This window comes from Camellia sinensis, chromosome 9, assembly GCF_055761805.1.
Source record: "Camellia sinensis isolate YWXY chromosome 9, ASM5576180v1, whole genome shotgun sequence".
Classification (NCBI taxonomy): domain Eukaryota; kingdom Viridiplantae; phylum Streptophyta; class Magnoliopsida; order Ericales; family Theaceae; genus Camellia; species Camellia sinensis.
Genome location: NC_138969.1, coordinates 129,280,481 through 129,297,063, shown reverse-complemented (window position 1 = coordinate 129,297,063; position 16,583 = coordinate 129,280,481).

Here is a 16,583-nt window from a genome sequence, read left to right as displayed (position 1 = left end):
GCCACGTGGACATTAACACCAATTTGTTATAAAAATCTATATGGGCAATTTGGTCAATTTACATTTTATTATCATTTCAAACACATTTTTTAATACAATAATTCTTACAAAATTCATCCCATCTTTTCAAACACACAAACTAAAGTACGCTACTAATTTTGTGTTTGGTTGAGGGTGTACGCTACTAATGGTGTGTTTAGTTGAGGGATTTAGAGAGAACTTTGGAAAGAAAAAGGGAAAAGGTGTGTGAAATTATGTGAAATATAGACATGATTTATTCACATTTCACCTATCCTTTCCATTTTCCTTTCCAAATTTCTCACCAAATCTCCCAATCAAACACAACATAAAAGAATCAAACCACCAAAAGACTCAAAAAAAAAAAAAGCGGTAATGCTATGGAGACCAAATTTTCTACTAAACAAATGACTAAATGTCTCACATAGGTGTGGGATCTACAATTTTGTGAGCCCCACACTCATATGAGACATTTAGTCATTTATTTAATAAAAAATTTGAGACCTCTAACATTTTTCAAAAAAAAAAAAACCAACTTCCCATACACGGACTTTAGCTCAACAGAATGAGGACACATGAAAATCTCACGTACAACAGTAGCACTTGATTTTTCTCTAAGAACGAGAGGCGCAGATCGTGTGAGTGCCATGAATGTGATGTCAATTGCCAATTAATTTGCCAGCGTCAACACGTAGGTGAGTCCAGCATGACTGTGACGCAATACACGGTACTAAACTGCGTCCACAATTATAATAATGTCATAAATCTATCATCAAATGATTTTACTATAATCGGACGATGCAATCTTTCACTAAATTTATCATTAAATTCAAATTTAATAAACAAAAATTTAAAACGTGAGTTTCAACCATTTTATCAAATTGATATATAATAAAGAAAGAGTTGTTTTTTTTATCAAATCAATAAACTCTTATCATTTCATTAAATTTGTAGGCATGGTTTTAAAAACCGGACCGGACCGGCCGGTTCAACCGGTTGAACCGCCGACCGGTCGAGGTTCCGGTCCGGGTATACCCATAGAACCGGTCGCAGTGAAAAACCGGCCTATTTTGGGAGAACCGGGAAAACCGGCGGTCGGACCGGTGAACCAGTCGACCCGGTTCCGGTTTTTCGGGTTGATAAAAACGAAATTTTGATTTTTTTTTTCTTTTTTTTATTCTTTCTTTCTTTTCTTTCTTTCTTTCTTATATTATATATATATATATATTATATATATAATAAAAATTTAATTGGAAACTCTCTTTTAAGGGTCTCCTCTTGTGAGGAATCCCATTGAGAGCTTGAAATTATTGTGAAAGCCTCTATCTATTTATAAGAAAAAAATTCTTCCAAAAAAACTGAAGAAATCTATGTGGGATTCAATCAAATCTATTGGAGGGAAACTTAAAGTTTTGATATCCCTCCAAAATTTTTGCTGTTCTTTCAATCAAATTATTTGAATTAAAATCATATGGAGGGAATATTGAATATTGAATATTTGATTTCTTCTTCCAAAATTAAAATTAATAATATTTTTAAATATATTTTTATATTTTTTAATAAAAAAATATTAAGAGAAATATTTAAGATTATTAAAATTTTTAATTTATAATTTTATTACTTATATTTTTATTTAAATATAATTTTAATATATTTATGACGTCACGGTTCGATTCCGGTTCAACCCGACGGTTGAACCGGTGACCCGTCCACCCGATCATTTTTCCGGTTCACTCACCGGTCCGGTTTTTAAAACATTGTTTGTAGGTGATCATTGATCGGATGTCTGCTCGGACATGCTCAGGACATCTTCTTGAACAATCAATTTTAGAATGAATTTAATAAAAAATTACTCTAAATCAGATGATCGATGGAGCAACTGTCCAAATTTAATGAAATTATTGAAATATATTTTATCAGATTAAATTTTTTATTTAAATTTAATAAAGCGTTAGCGATACTTTTGGAAGAGGTCAAGATTTGGGATTGATCAATTGACCGGTTGATTGAGGTGGTTTCTTGAAAACTTCAATTTATCAGATGTTCATGATGGTTCCACAAGTCAACCAAATTGTCCGTGCTGATTCGAAGGCACGTATACATGGAAAACACCATTACCAAACTTATTTTGTTCACGCTTCTACTTTTGATGATTCCACTCCATGTTAAGTAATTAAATTAATAATTGGTCATTGTTAAGTAATCAAATTAATAATTGGTCATTGTAAAGATTTCAACAAGAAAATCAAAAATTGATTATTATGTTTTGAAAATAAAAATATAAACTGTTGGACAATCTTCACTGTATTTAAATGGATTAAATTCTGTTGTGTACAAAACAACAATAAGAATATAAAGAAATAAAGAAAATGAGAGAATTTGTTTGATTACAAAAATCAAATTCGAAATAATAAATAAATAAATAAATAACAGATTTTATTTTGTTACAAAAACAAAATTTAAATCTAATTTTAATAAATAAAAACAATACTGAAAATAAATTAAATAACTTACTTGATTTAATTTCTTCGAATTATTTTCTAATCAAGTCCAGTGTTTGACACTGTGTCCTTAAAACAGATTCGTCCTCTCCACGGTGCTATCAGAATTTGGACGTCTATCTCCCAGGATGAAATGATCTACCACAAACAATAGCAGCACTACAAATTGTTTGCCTTACGAACACACTAAGTGTTTACAACACTCTTTCAGAAATAAAATGCAACAAAATGAAGAATAGAATAAGCAGAAGTGAAATACGAAATTTCTGAATGAATAACATCAAATGAGGGTGGTTCTATTTATAGATGTAAAGGTGGCTCTTGGTTTTAAATTGAACAGGTATGATACCTGTTGGTTTTGAATTCAAACAGATTTGAATCTGTTAATAATTCAAATAGATAGCAAAAAACAGGAAGGGCCCTGTTTGGGCGTGCACTAATTCCAAACTAGTTTATTTCTGTTTGAAAACGAGAAGGGCCCTGTTTGGATGTACAGAAAATCCAAATCAGTTTAATTTGAATTCTGAATTTTATTTTACCAAAAATAAAATTAAATTCAAATGTTTTTAGCCCAAAACGATTAGTATTGGGCCGAACAAGCCCAGCCTGCCTGACCGGACGAACGGCGACGGCGCGCGCGTGTGGTGATTTTTGGATCCAATGGGTCTAGCCGTTTTTGCCCATAACCTCTCCCTCTAAAACACTTGGGTACCCCTTGGGGTACACCCCAAGTACCAAACCCATGCCTTATAAACCCTTTCAAAACTTCCCACCAAATCAATGTGGGACAAGCCAATTTACAACCTTAAGGAATTTCTACCAAAACTCAATTTCCATGGAGCACACTTTGGCTTCAATTTCCCATTCACTCGGTAATGGTTTTGAGCAACCAAATATACCACGTGAATCACAACGCGGCATAGAACGCGTTACCACTTTGACCCGAGTAAATCGATACTCCGGGCCCACCTAAAAAATAGATCAAACTTGAGAAAAAATTCTGATTTTACCAAGAATTTTTCTACCATTTCCAACATAAACTGCTATCTGTACAAAGACAAATGTTTTAAAAAATTAATGCGTAATTCACATTTTAAATGTGAGTTTTATCTATCTAAAAAAAGATTGAGTTTTAACATACAAGGGTCTAATCTTAATTATGCATATCATACATAGTAAATTTCATTATATGATATTTTACGTTGTATTTTTATTAGATGGAAATAAATCAAAATTAAGTGATAATCACCCACCATTAAATGGGAATGATTAGCAAACATTATCATATGTCTCGAGAAAGAATAGCCTTGTATACATCCCTTGGTTGTGAGTCTTCCACATGAAGAGTAATATAGACATTGGTTCGATGTCGACAAACAACCAAGTCCCAGCAAGCCTTCTTATAATTTGTAAGGGTTGGTATTAAAATTTAGGCACGTAGAGTCAAGTTGGAAAAAAAATTTAGGCTTAATTATAATATGAGTTCAAGTCTGACTTGGATGAGCCTAACCCCAAATTATATTGTAGAAGGCTCACAACTAATTCACCATATGTGATGAACCCGACATACGTATTATTTTTATATATTATTTCATTGAGCATATTTACATGATTATGTACTTAATTGATACTTATCTATTTGTTTGTGAATTATCTGTTAGAATACAGGCTTCGAATTCGAAATTGACAACCCAAACGGATTTAGAAACTGAAATTGACTAGTTCAATAGGCTAATAAGTTTAATTAAAATTTGATACGGATCAAAATAATTAGAATAAATCTTAATTGATTAGCTTTAATTCTATTTAATTAACCTAACTTAATCTACCTATATATTTGCCTTAATCATGCTTAGAAGTTCATGTTCATCATCTTTTTGAGCTGAAAATTAGATGAGAGCTCAACACTTTAGAGAGAGAAGGGAGGAATTCGAGAGAATTAAAGAGAGAATGAGGAGATTAAGCTAGCAATCATCAAAATTCAAGTTCTAGGTATGATCTTTGACCATAATTCATGAAGATAATCCATGTAGAAACTTGAATTCACTTTAGTCGTAGGATCAATTGCATGTAATTGGAAAGGAAATGTTAGAAACAACTTGAACATAGTAGAAATGAGCCAATTGTGTACGTGCATGCATAATTCAAATACATGCATAACAAGAACATAGAGTTTTGAACCTTGTTATGAAAAATTGGAAGAGAATGTGAGATCATGGTTATATAATTCCAAGTATTCATGTTTTATAAAGAATTTCTATGCTTTTGAGCCAAGCCATGCAAGTTAGGAACATGAGAGTTGCATTTTTGAACTTTAAATTCTGTTTTGGAAATTCCATAGTTCGTACACTTCGCTCGAGCAGTGAAGTCGTCGCTTGAGCGCACTTTTCATGCTCTCAGTATTTTTGCAGAATTTTGTACTTGGCTTGAGCGACCAAGTGTGCGCTCGAGCGGACTCAACTTTGTTTAGCACTTAGTTCAAGCAAACATTGAGCCTACTTTGACAACATCTAGTACTTTTGCAAACAAGCCATACCGCTCAAGCGAAAAAAGGTGCGCTCGAACGAACTGCCCTATTTTCAACATTTTTGAAACACATTTCTAAGTACATATTTGCATCCTCATGCTCTTCTATGCACTCTTTAGTATCATTTAGACATCCTTAACCATGGTATAAGTAATCTGTTAAGAACATGTGCTTCAATGTGTATTTGTGTTATGTGTTTTGTGTAGGTGATCAACCGAGGTCCAACATCTGTGCCAGCCCATTGTGAGTAGTATCTTTGTACAGATATGTTGTTAAAATGTATTTTAATTGCAAGAATGTTATTTTGAAATGCTATTTTAATTAGAATGAATGATTATCTCTTTTGAAAAGTAGTTGTGGCATCCTTAGTATAACCCACGCTTGGGGGTAACAATGCATGGCCTTTGCTATAAGGCTCTTGCCTTGGGAAAACAATACCGCAACCCTTCGTTAATAAAGTCCTTGCCTAGGGAAAACAATATCGTGGCCCTTTGTGTTGGAAATGGTAGAAAAAATTCTGGGTAAAACCAGAATTTTTTCTCAAGTGTGGTCTATTTTTTAGGTGGGCCCCGAGCGTCGATTTACTCGGGTCAAAGTGGTAACGCGTTCTATGCCGCGTTGTGATTCACGTGGTATATTTGGTTGCTCAAAACCATTACCGAGTGAATGGGAAATTGAAGCCAAAGTGTGCTCCATGGAAATGGAGTTTTGGTGGAAATTCCTTAAGGTTGTAAATTGGCTTGTCCCACATTGATTTGGTGGGAAGTTTTGAAAGGGTTTATAAGGCTTGGGTGAGATACTTGGGATGTGCCCCAAGGGATACCCAAGTGTTTTAGAGAGAGATGTTATGGGAAAAATGGGCTAGACCCATTGGACCCAAAAATCACCACACGCGCGCCGCCGTCGCCGGCAGTCCGGGTGGGCTGGGCTTGGGCGTGTGGTGTGTGGTTGGGCTTCTAATCTTTTTGGGCCAAAAACATTTGAATTTAATTTTATTTTTTGGTAAAATAAAATCCAGAATTCAAATTAAACTGGTTTGGATTTATTGTTCATCCAAACAGGGCCCTTCCCGTTTTCAAACAGAATTAAACTGGTTTGGATTTATTGCTCATTCAAACAGAGCCCTTCCCGTTTTTATCTGTTTGAATTATTAACCCAACAGATTCAAAATCTGTTTAAATTCGAAACTAACAGGTTTCATACCTGTTCAATTCAAAACCAAGAGCCACCTTTACATCTATAAATAGACTAGCCTCCCTTTGGATTGCTCTCGAATTTTTGTACTCCATCCTCTGCTTTAAATCTCTGCATTTTACTGCATTTTATTTCTGAAAGAAAGAGTGTAAACACTTTGTGTGTTCGACGAACGATTAAATTGTAGTGCTGTTTTTATTCGTTGATAAGATCATTTTATCCTAGGAGATAGACGTCCAAATTCTGAAAGCACCGTGGAGAGGACGAATCTGTCTTAAGGACACAGTGTTAAACACTGGACTTGATCAGAAAAGTTATTCAGATAAATTAACCAAGTAAGTTGTTTAATTTTATTCTGTTTTTATTTGTTTATTTAATCAGATTTTATTTTTGTTTTTGTAACAAAATAAAATCTGTGGTTTTATTATTTATTTATTATTTCGAGTTTGATTTTTGTAATCAAACAATTTCTCTCCTTTTCTTTATTTCTTTAAATTCTAATTGTTGTTGTGTACACTATAGAATTAAATCTTTTAAATATAGTGAAGATTGTCCAACACTTTGTTATATGTATAGCCCCTTTGTTAGACCTATGTGGTCCCTTTGTTATGCCTTCAGGCCCATTGCTTTGCACTATTGGATGTACAACATATGAATATGATTTTTGAACTTTGATACGACAAGTATTCATTTATTCTTTACTTCAGAACTCATATGATATGATTTTGCATTCCGTTAGATATTATTCATTTAACCTTTTTATACCGGTATTACTCACTGGGCTTTAGTTCACCCCATTTCCATATATATATATATATATATAAGTGAGGAAGTGGAGCATTGAATTTAGAGCAACCTCAGGAGTCCACCCTTCAGTAAAGCCGCTTTGGAGTGCATCTGTGATGAGGCGATCTTGGATTCATGTGGAGCCAAACTATGTCAACCTTGTTGTTTTACATTATTTTATTTTGTTTTCCTTTGTTATTTGAAAACTTGTTATGTATGATCTTTTGTGTAAGTGTCTAAGATGTTATGATGTAACTATGTGTTCATACTTATGAAAGAAGGTTGAAATTTTAAATACTCATGAAATTTGCATGTATGCACCGCCTGATGAACACAGTTATGTTTTAATATTGCTTCAGTGCCCCGTTTATTATTATTAATTATCTGTTTTGTCTTTGAGGCCGGGTAACCTGGAGTTACAAGTCGGTCACAACCTAAACCTCTAAGGCCGAGTTCTGGTCGTGACACCCTATGTATATGTTTACACTTCTCAGAAAATCATGTTTGCCACTTGAAAACTCTTGCAAGATGTGCAAATACGTAGGCTTGTTGATTGAATTGAATGTGGGTGTGCCAAAACTTGCGAACCTAGTTCAAGGTGTAGGAATGTTTAACCATTTTCTAACTTCTAATCCCATTCTCAATGCCCAGATTCAGTCCCATAGTTGGAACGGGGAAACTAGTCTATCTAACCATAATAGCCGCCCTCCCCCTATGCTTAAACTTAGAAAAGATAAAAGATCCCCCAAATCACTACAACAAAACTGGGATTTTACAGCTTCACATCAACGACATACAGTAAATGCAAGCCGTGGTTTCTCACTTTTACGATTTGCTTGTTTTGCATGTTGTAAATAATTTTCCAACCACGACGTGTCTATTGTGTAGGTCATGAATGCTAATAATGACGATTTTTTTACGACTTGCAATGTTAGCTGTAGATAATAAAACTTTCTATGACGTGCATATGGCATGTCGTTAATACATTAACTATACACGACACACGTACACTAACTGTTAAAAATATTGAACATTTCACGGTGCACAAAAAGCTAGCCGTTAAAAATTGTACTTTCCACGACGCATAAAAAGCCAGCCATTTAAAATATTACAATTTCCACGACACGCAATTGCTATCATGAAAGGTACGAACGAAAAGAAAAAAAAAAGAAAAAAAAAGTAGCGCCAAAATCACCAAACACCAAAAAAAGTTAAAAAATAAAAAAATAAACAATGAAAAGCCCTAACTCTCCAACCCCAACATCAATCTAAAAAAAAAAACCTCTCCCCTTAGAATTTTTTTTATCGAAATATATTAGAATTTTTTTTTTAATCAAAATATATACAAACTGTTTGGCATCTAATTGGGTTCTAAAAGGAAGATAGAAAGCTATAAATCAGATAACCTAGAAAAGAGGGAGAAGAGAGAGGGTTCAGCGACGCGAGATTTTGAAGGGGAACAATCGACGGTGGCAGCGATCAACGATTCATCGGCAGCAACGCTCGATGGTTCGAGACTTGTTCGATGACTCGACGGTTGGCGACAAGACTGGTTCATCTCTTCTCTTCGATCTGGAAAAAATCTTTGGTATGTTCGTGTCACGATCCAAGCCCATCCCTATAAGTTTAGCGTTGTAACCAACCAGTAATTCTTGGATTACCAAAGGCCTCTTAATGGAATAACATATAATTAGGGACTACGGAAGCAAATATACAAAATGTACATAGTCCATAGAGCTATGCAGACATATATAGGACATAAATTTTAAATCTTTTACATATATACGTGACAACATATGCCATTTAGACTTGACTTGCTCGCAAAAGGAAACTCCTTAGAGGCACAATGGCTGGTTAACAAAACATAATCTTAGGCCATCAACTCTGGGCCTGGTCACGTACCTGGTCACCTACATACATAATAACAAATAGTGAGCTAGTGCCTAGTGAATAATAACAAAGTAAAGGGTTTTAATGAATGATGTCTATCACAGAGTCAGAAATCATAGTTTATATCAGAAATAGATTTTTTATCAGAAATAAAATCTTATGCATATTCAAATTTCAAATCAGAAACACATTCATATACATGTTCAGTCGTCAAAGCAGAAACAGATTCATATACATAGTTACATTCGTATTCAAAGTTCGTATATTTCTCATCATAGTACGCGGCACATCCATTAGCGTCAACAAATCTGATGACTCATAAAGGGAATGTCGTAAAAGGCATTCTGATGACCCACGAAGGAACTGCCATGAAGGCATTCGGATGACCCACAAAAGGGACGGCCAAAAGGTATTCCAATGACTCTTGTGCATAGAGACATTTCCAATGACCCATAATTGGGACGGCCATAACGGCATTCCGATGACCCACAAAAGGGACGCATACCATATGATGCTAACGATACCACGAATACATTTCAGAAATTTGGACAATCATTCATTCATATACAACATAATATTTCAGAAAACTGATCATTTCATACCATCAAAAAATAATTAAAGTCAAACATAACTTTACAGAGTTATTACTCTCAGTGGTTTGTGTTGTCACTAAGCCTCGGACGTTCACTTAAACAAAACACATAACAAAAGCACAATTGAAGCACCATTTCATTTTAATTCAATTCTCCTTATGTGTTTCTAGCTTATTTCATGACTATGTGAGTCCAAATGGTGCCTGAGAACACTTAGAGTTGTATGAGGATGCAAATGTGCACTTAAAATAGTTAGTCAAAAGTTGCTGAAAACAGGGTCTCCGCTCGAGCGCAACTTCCTTCACTCGAGCGGGGGTTCAAAAATAAGGGTGGTCGCTTGAGCGGTCTGCAAACTTGGCAAAAGTACTAGTTAGGTGAAATTCCCGTTCAACGGTCGCTCGAGCGGAAGACTGAGTAAAAAGGTCCTCGCTCAAGCGCCACTTTGATCACTTGAGCAACTTGTAAAATTTTGTAAAATTTCTTGGACCTCGATTTTCATGCTCGATCGACACTTTCCTCGCTCGAGCGAACAGTGCAAGTTTTGGAATTTCTAGAACCGCCTTTAAGCTTCAAAACTTAAATTCAAAACCACAAATCATGTTCTTTTGGGCCAAAACTCAAGAAAACTTGTCTCAACTTGAAAAACATTGGGAATTAAAAATCATCTCATGAAATCAAGGCTCATAAGCTTAACAATTGAGCAAATTCAAACTTGAATTGTGAAAACGTAACATGAATATGACATGCATGGAGTGATTTGAGCCCCAAGTTTCCAAATCATGAGCAAATGAGATGTTTAGGTCAAAAACATGTTTGGTTCCTTGAACAAAACTCAAATATGGACATGCATGTGGAAATTCTTGAGAATCAACTTACCAAATTATGAGAATTATGCATGCATGCATGCATGATATACCCCCAAAGTCACCTATTTAAGCTCAATTCTTGCCTTCCTATAGGATTTCTTTTGAATTCAAGAGTTGGCTAACTTAATTACATTATCAAAAGCTTGAGTTCTCACCTAACTTCTCAATTGAGCTTCAAGTTGACCAATTCTTAAGCGTTCAAGCTAATCCTCCTTAATTAGCAATTCTCCTTTCTCCTAGCTTTGATCTCAATTTTCTTCATTTTCTCTCTCTCTCTCTCTCTCTCTCTTGCATTTTTGACATCAAGGATGAGGAAATGAGTGTGTTTATATTATTCTAGAGTCATTCTTGGCTTTATATAGGCTTGTCTAATGATGGTTAATTAAGGTTAATCAAGTGGGCATCAAATTAATCTAATTTAATCGTTCCAAATCGAAATCCAATTGAATCTACCATAATGTTCTAAAAACTCCAAATAACACATATACCAAGTCAATTTCGCGATCGAATGACGATAAGGCCTTCGATTCGCAAAATATAATAGAATTTCAAACAGATATTCCTACAATAAACAAATATAAATACAAATAATGCAATACATAGGCAATTAATGCAAACTTTCACCTTAATTACTTATTAAGCCTTCTTAATCATGGATTATACGTTAATCATGGGTCGGGATTGTTACAATTCGGATTCCTTTCTCTTCTTTTTGATCTAGTTCTTCCATGTAACATCTATTTGTCTATTCTTGTCATGTATCTACAGGCTATGAATAACATATAAATTTCATGATTATCATCTAGTTTTTTATTTTATAATATTAGAGGTATTTGTGGTAGAAAGTTCTAGTGTTATCGTGTCTTTGTTATCTTATTTGCAGGATAACAAGGATGCTCGTTATATCAAAACATATGAGGTTGCTTTGAAGGATAAAGATTTTGTTGAGGGTCCATGGTCTCAGAATAATCTTGATAATGGGGCTGATTTGTTCATTCCAGTACCCCTACCTCTATGTGGTGTTCTTATTATTGGAGAAGAAACTACTTATTCTGGAAATTGCATGGTCTGGTATCTTGGTAAGAAACTACTTGTCTTGGTCTTCCTTTATTGAAGATTTTTGTGTCTTCTAGATAGAATGTCACAGGGATCTACCAGTGAAAAGCCAGTGTTTTCCTTCTTTGTGTGCTCTTGCTATGGAATGCATTAATTTCTGTAATTATTTTTTGGGATTTGCATCACTATTTTCCATACCTATAGCATGTTACAAGTTAGACATGCTACTAGTAATGAAATATGGGATTGTTATTGTTGGCAATTTGTTACTGGATCTCAACCAATTAAATGCCCTTGCTTTTGTTCTTGATGGGGTTTGATTGAGGGCGAATTGTACAATACTGAAGCCGTTAATTAGGATCTTTTAACTTTACTTGCTTTTCAAACTATATATTTTATGCATATTTAATGTCAATCAGGTTGTACATAGTGGGAGCATAAAATGAGAAAAAATGCAGAACTTGTTGAGAAAAGTGCTTCCCGTACGTGTGGAGGCCTATTGTCGCATGTGTAGCCTTTACCTCGCAGCCAAACAGGGCCCAAGCTTCCCGCACGTGCGGAAGGTTTTTCCCGCAATGACCATTCCCGCACGTGCGGCCATATCTCGAAATTTGTGCCACTGTTTTAAACCTGTTTAAAAGACAACAAAGGGATAAAAAGACAGAAAATAGGCTGGATTAGGGTTTTGAAAATTCCAAGAGAGAGAAGAGGCTAGGGTTTGGAAGAAGGGATTCGCAAGCTTCCAAAGCAATTTCCATGGAGGGTTCTTCTTCTTTCACTTCTTCCTACTCCTCCATGAGTGGCTAGTCTCATCTTTTTAGGATTTTGATGAAACCCTAACCATGTAAATGTTGGGTATACCTCCTTTTTGGAGTGTGGGACCCAATTGGTTTATTAAAAGAGTTTGATTTGGTTTGGTATTAGTTATAATATATTTTTATATATTATATTTAATTTTGTGGAGACCCAATTCAATTTGGAAACAACTAAAGTTTTGATAAAACAAAACCCAAGATTTACAACATATATATTATAACTAAAATATATATATTGTTTGTTCTTCACAAAAGTACATGCGGCGGCTACAGAGCAACGTGAAATCAATTAATTCGGTGGAGTGCTTTGGGTATATTGCTTTGTGGAGCAGCAACAAATTGATTTTGTGCATCTTTGTTTGGGTGCTTTGGTGAAGCTGATTTGGGTTGTTATTTTGGGTCTTCTACAACTCTGGTTCTGAAAATTTTGGTTCATCTATTTGGTGAGGTCTTTCCTCTTGTTTATTTGTGATTATTTGAAATTCACGTAAGGGTGGTTTGTGAGACAATACGTGTCTCGTTTGTAATCGTTTGGAAACTATTTGGTTGATAGTGGAATCGGATTTCGATCCCGTGGACGTACCTCACATTGAGGGAACCACGTAAAATTTTTGTGTTACTTTTGATTTAATTTTTCCGCATTAGTTTTTATTCCCATTGATTGATTTACTTGTGGGAATCACATATTTTCCCTAACAGTAAATAGGTTTTGTTTTTGGTTTTCTTTTATGTAATGGTTTGAACAATTGTATGGTGTTTAAGAAATTTCAAATATATATTTTCCATTATTTCTTCGAGTATTCAGTTTTCTGTTATTGTTGAATGCTTTCCATACAATGGTTTTCTATTCTTTCAAATTCAAGGTATAAGATGAGCCATACTACGAGAGACGAGTCGTGTAGCTACCCTAGTTTAGAGCGAACGATTCGTATTAATTGATATGGTTCATGCCCGTACATTGAACGTGATAATTTTCTTGATAAATGCTTCGAGCTTATAGTTGCGAAGAATTATTCCGTTCGAATCTTAACATAATTGATTTTCAAATTGAAACCTTATTTATGTAACTAGTGGTGAATTTAGTACCCTAGGTTTTTCCACAATCAGTAATTCTAATTTCATTTATAGTTGCTAGTTTAATCTCTTAGTTTATTTTGTTTATTATTAGATTAGTTTATGAATCAACCACCTTTTTCATCAAAATTAATTTAGGAATTTAACAATTAAATTAGTTTAATTTATCGTTTGTCCTTGTGGATCGATACTTGGACTTACCATTATTCTAAGGAATTTGATATAGTTTAGTGTTTATTTTTTGTGCATAAAACGATCCATCAGGCTCTACTATGGGGTTTTAGACTTTGGATATGCAGCGTACTCAATGGTACTTCTTTCTGCCTATGTATAAGATACTTCCATTATTTCACTTTATCTGTTTCTTCTGCAGCTTATTATGTGGGTTAAGCAGGTGCTGATTGGAATTGTCTCTTCGGTGTTCTTACTTGTGGCTGCCCCCGTATTTGGTTTTGCTGGAATCTGGACAAGGTTTTTCTGTTTATGACTTTGCGTGTTGCAGCAGGAATCTGGAGGTAAAATCCTTCAAAATTTCATTCTTTTTTAAATTACAAAGGATCATATCATTGGATTGTTAGCTCTTTTGATTGTGTGATAGGGCTATTTAAGTGTTGAATAAACCTTTAGATGTGTAAAGAAAGGATTGGTTTTCCCTCAGCTGATGATTTTTCTTTAGTCTTTCATGTATGAATGTCTAAGTTGATTGATTTACTTTTTGGGTTGAAAATTTAGCCCTAAATCTGGATGCTTTTAACATAATGCACCTGGCCTTACTAAATGATAAAAGTGTCTCTTCTTTTTATCTTTTCTGAATCCCAAATTAGGAACGAAAAGTGGACCTTAGAAATTGGTTTGGTCTGAGATAGAGCAGGAAAATGCCTGAACTCGTGCATAAGTTCTGAGTTCCATATTTTCCCCCTATGTGCATAATGATGAATTCAAACATAATTTCATGATGGGGTAACTGTTTATGCTATGGAGATTCACAGGTATATAAAAGAAAATTATCTTATTTTAAATGTTATATTTTGAAGTAAAATATGGCTTGATTCCGTTAGTTCTAAAATTTCATAATGGGGTAACTGTTTATGTTGTGACAAAGATTTGGGATGTGAATTTCATTTAAAATGGGTATATGCCCACATTTGTAGGACACATACAATGATTTAATTTCTTTTGCCATTTGTTAGGAAGAATTAATTCAAACATCATTGTATTTGTAGGACACATACAATGAATTTAATTTCTTCTTTTCTTTTCTTTTTTCCTGTGACCGTTGGAACATTTAAACTTCTGTTCTATCATAGCATTCTGTTGTTGGCACTTCATTATTCACAAAGAGAACAATTAACAATTAGTGATTTTTCTTTTTTTATCACAGTTTTTATAAATTGTCATTAAAACTTAAAATTAGTGATCTTTTTCTGCGACAAATTTTTCAAACTATCGCTAAAATTTGAAAATTAGTGACTTTTTTGTGATAATTTTTTTAAACTATCGTTAAAACTTATAATTAATAATTTTTTTGTGATAAAACTTTTAAATTGTCGCTGAAATTAATAATTGATGTTTTTTAGTAGTTTTTCTATGAAAAATGCCATTAATCATTATATGACTTATTAAACAATAAGTCAACCTATTAAGATCTACACGTAAGTCCCCCCAATTTATTTGACTCATAATGATATAACATGATAGGTGTTATTTATAATTTGTCACACTCAACCATTTAAGGGCCCAATTCCTTATCACGTTATTATGGGTGAATTTATAAGTTTAAAATTGTAGTCTCTATTATTTCTCAAATTCTTAAATTATTTAAACATCAAAATAAGATTATATAAAGAATAATGATTCATTTTCCTAATTTTGTTTACTCAATTCCACCTCAAATAATGTGGAATTAGGGAGGCTAAAGATAATATGAAGAAAAGTGTGGAACTGCTTCACATAGGGTGGGGCACATCATTATGCTGAAATTAGGGGGATACAATTTAGAGGATATAGCACCACTCTTATATAAATATCATATTATTACTCAAAGGTGATTCCTATGATTAAGATGTTGTATAAATTGTGGGATAACATAAATCAAATAAATTCATACATTTAACAATCTGAATTTCATGCTGGAAATTATACATAGATAGAATAGAAATTCATAAAAATAAAATTGCAGAAGAAAGCAAATCGAAGCATGCACTAGACAGTGTCCTTAAAACAAATTCGCTGCCTAACCGGTTGGGTGCTGGAGGTTGTTCAATATCTGTCTCCCAAGATACGACGGTTGGACTAGCTACGCATGCACTGACTAAATAGTTTCGGCGAATAGAACTTTGTAGCACTCTCTCACAGGAAAAAAATAATAAAACTGAAAAACTTTTGAAGACTGGAATTACAGCAATTTCTAGTGTAGAAAACTGAAGGAGAGTGCCTCCTTTTATACATATGGAGGGAGAGAGGAAGAGGCTTCCCTGCAACAAATGCAGGAATTAATTATACAAAATTGATGGGTTTAATTCCATCATCAATAGAGGAGATTAGATTTTGTGTACATATTCTTGTAGCCCACACATCTGATTTGGCCCAAAAAGATTAAGATGGGTGGACCAAGCCCAAGCCCTAGCCCAAGCCCAAGCCCAACCCCAATATCCATGAACCCGGTCTAGTCTGGGCGGGAGGGCGGCCCGCATGCATGTGACAATTTTTGCATAACCAACTTGGACCATAGTCTTGGCCTAAGTCCATCCTTGAAGTGTCCATAACTTATTTCCTTCGAAAAATTTAGATGCCCCAAAGGGCTTACATCCTTATGCAAAAAATGAGTTTTAAGTACCCATCAATGTTTTCCTCTACAATCAATATGAGATACGAGATTTTACACATTTCCCAACACCTCTTTCATGAAACCAACTTAATGAGTCAATTTCTCATTTAAACTTTAATATTTTTTTGTCATTCTTTTTGTAGTGTAAAGATTACATTACAAAGATTCTAAACCTACTTTAATCTACCTCAATTGAAGTTTGACACCTGATTTTAATATTGCAGTAAAGTCATAAAAAAAAACCATTATTCTTCCAACATAAGATACTCATTCTTAACACTCTTTTTTTTTTTTTTTTTCTTTTTCAAAAGTGAGCTTGATTAATTTTCTTTGTTAGAAAATATCATTCCTAAATTTTGTATTAAAATATTTCTAATCCCTTAATATGGTTCCTTTTAAAAAGTACCACGGAAGATGGGGGTGCTTTCATTAAAAA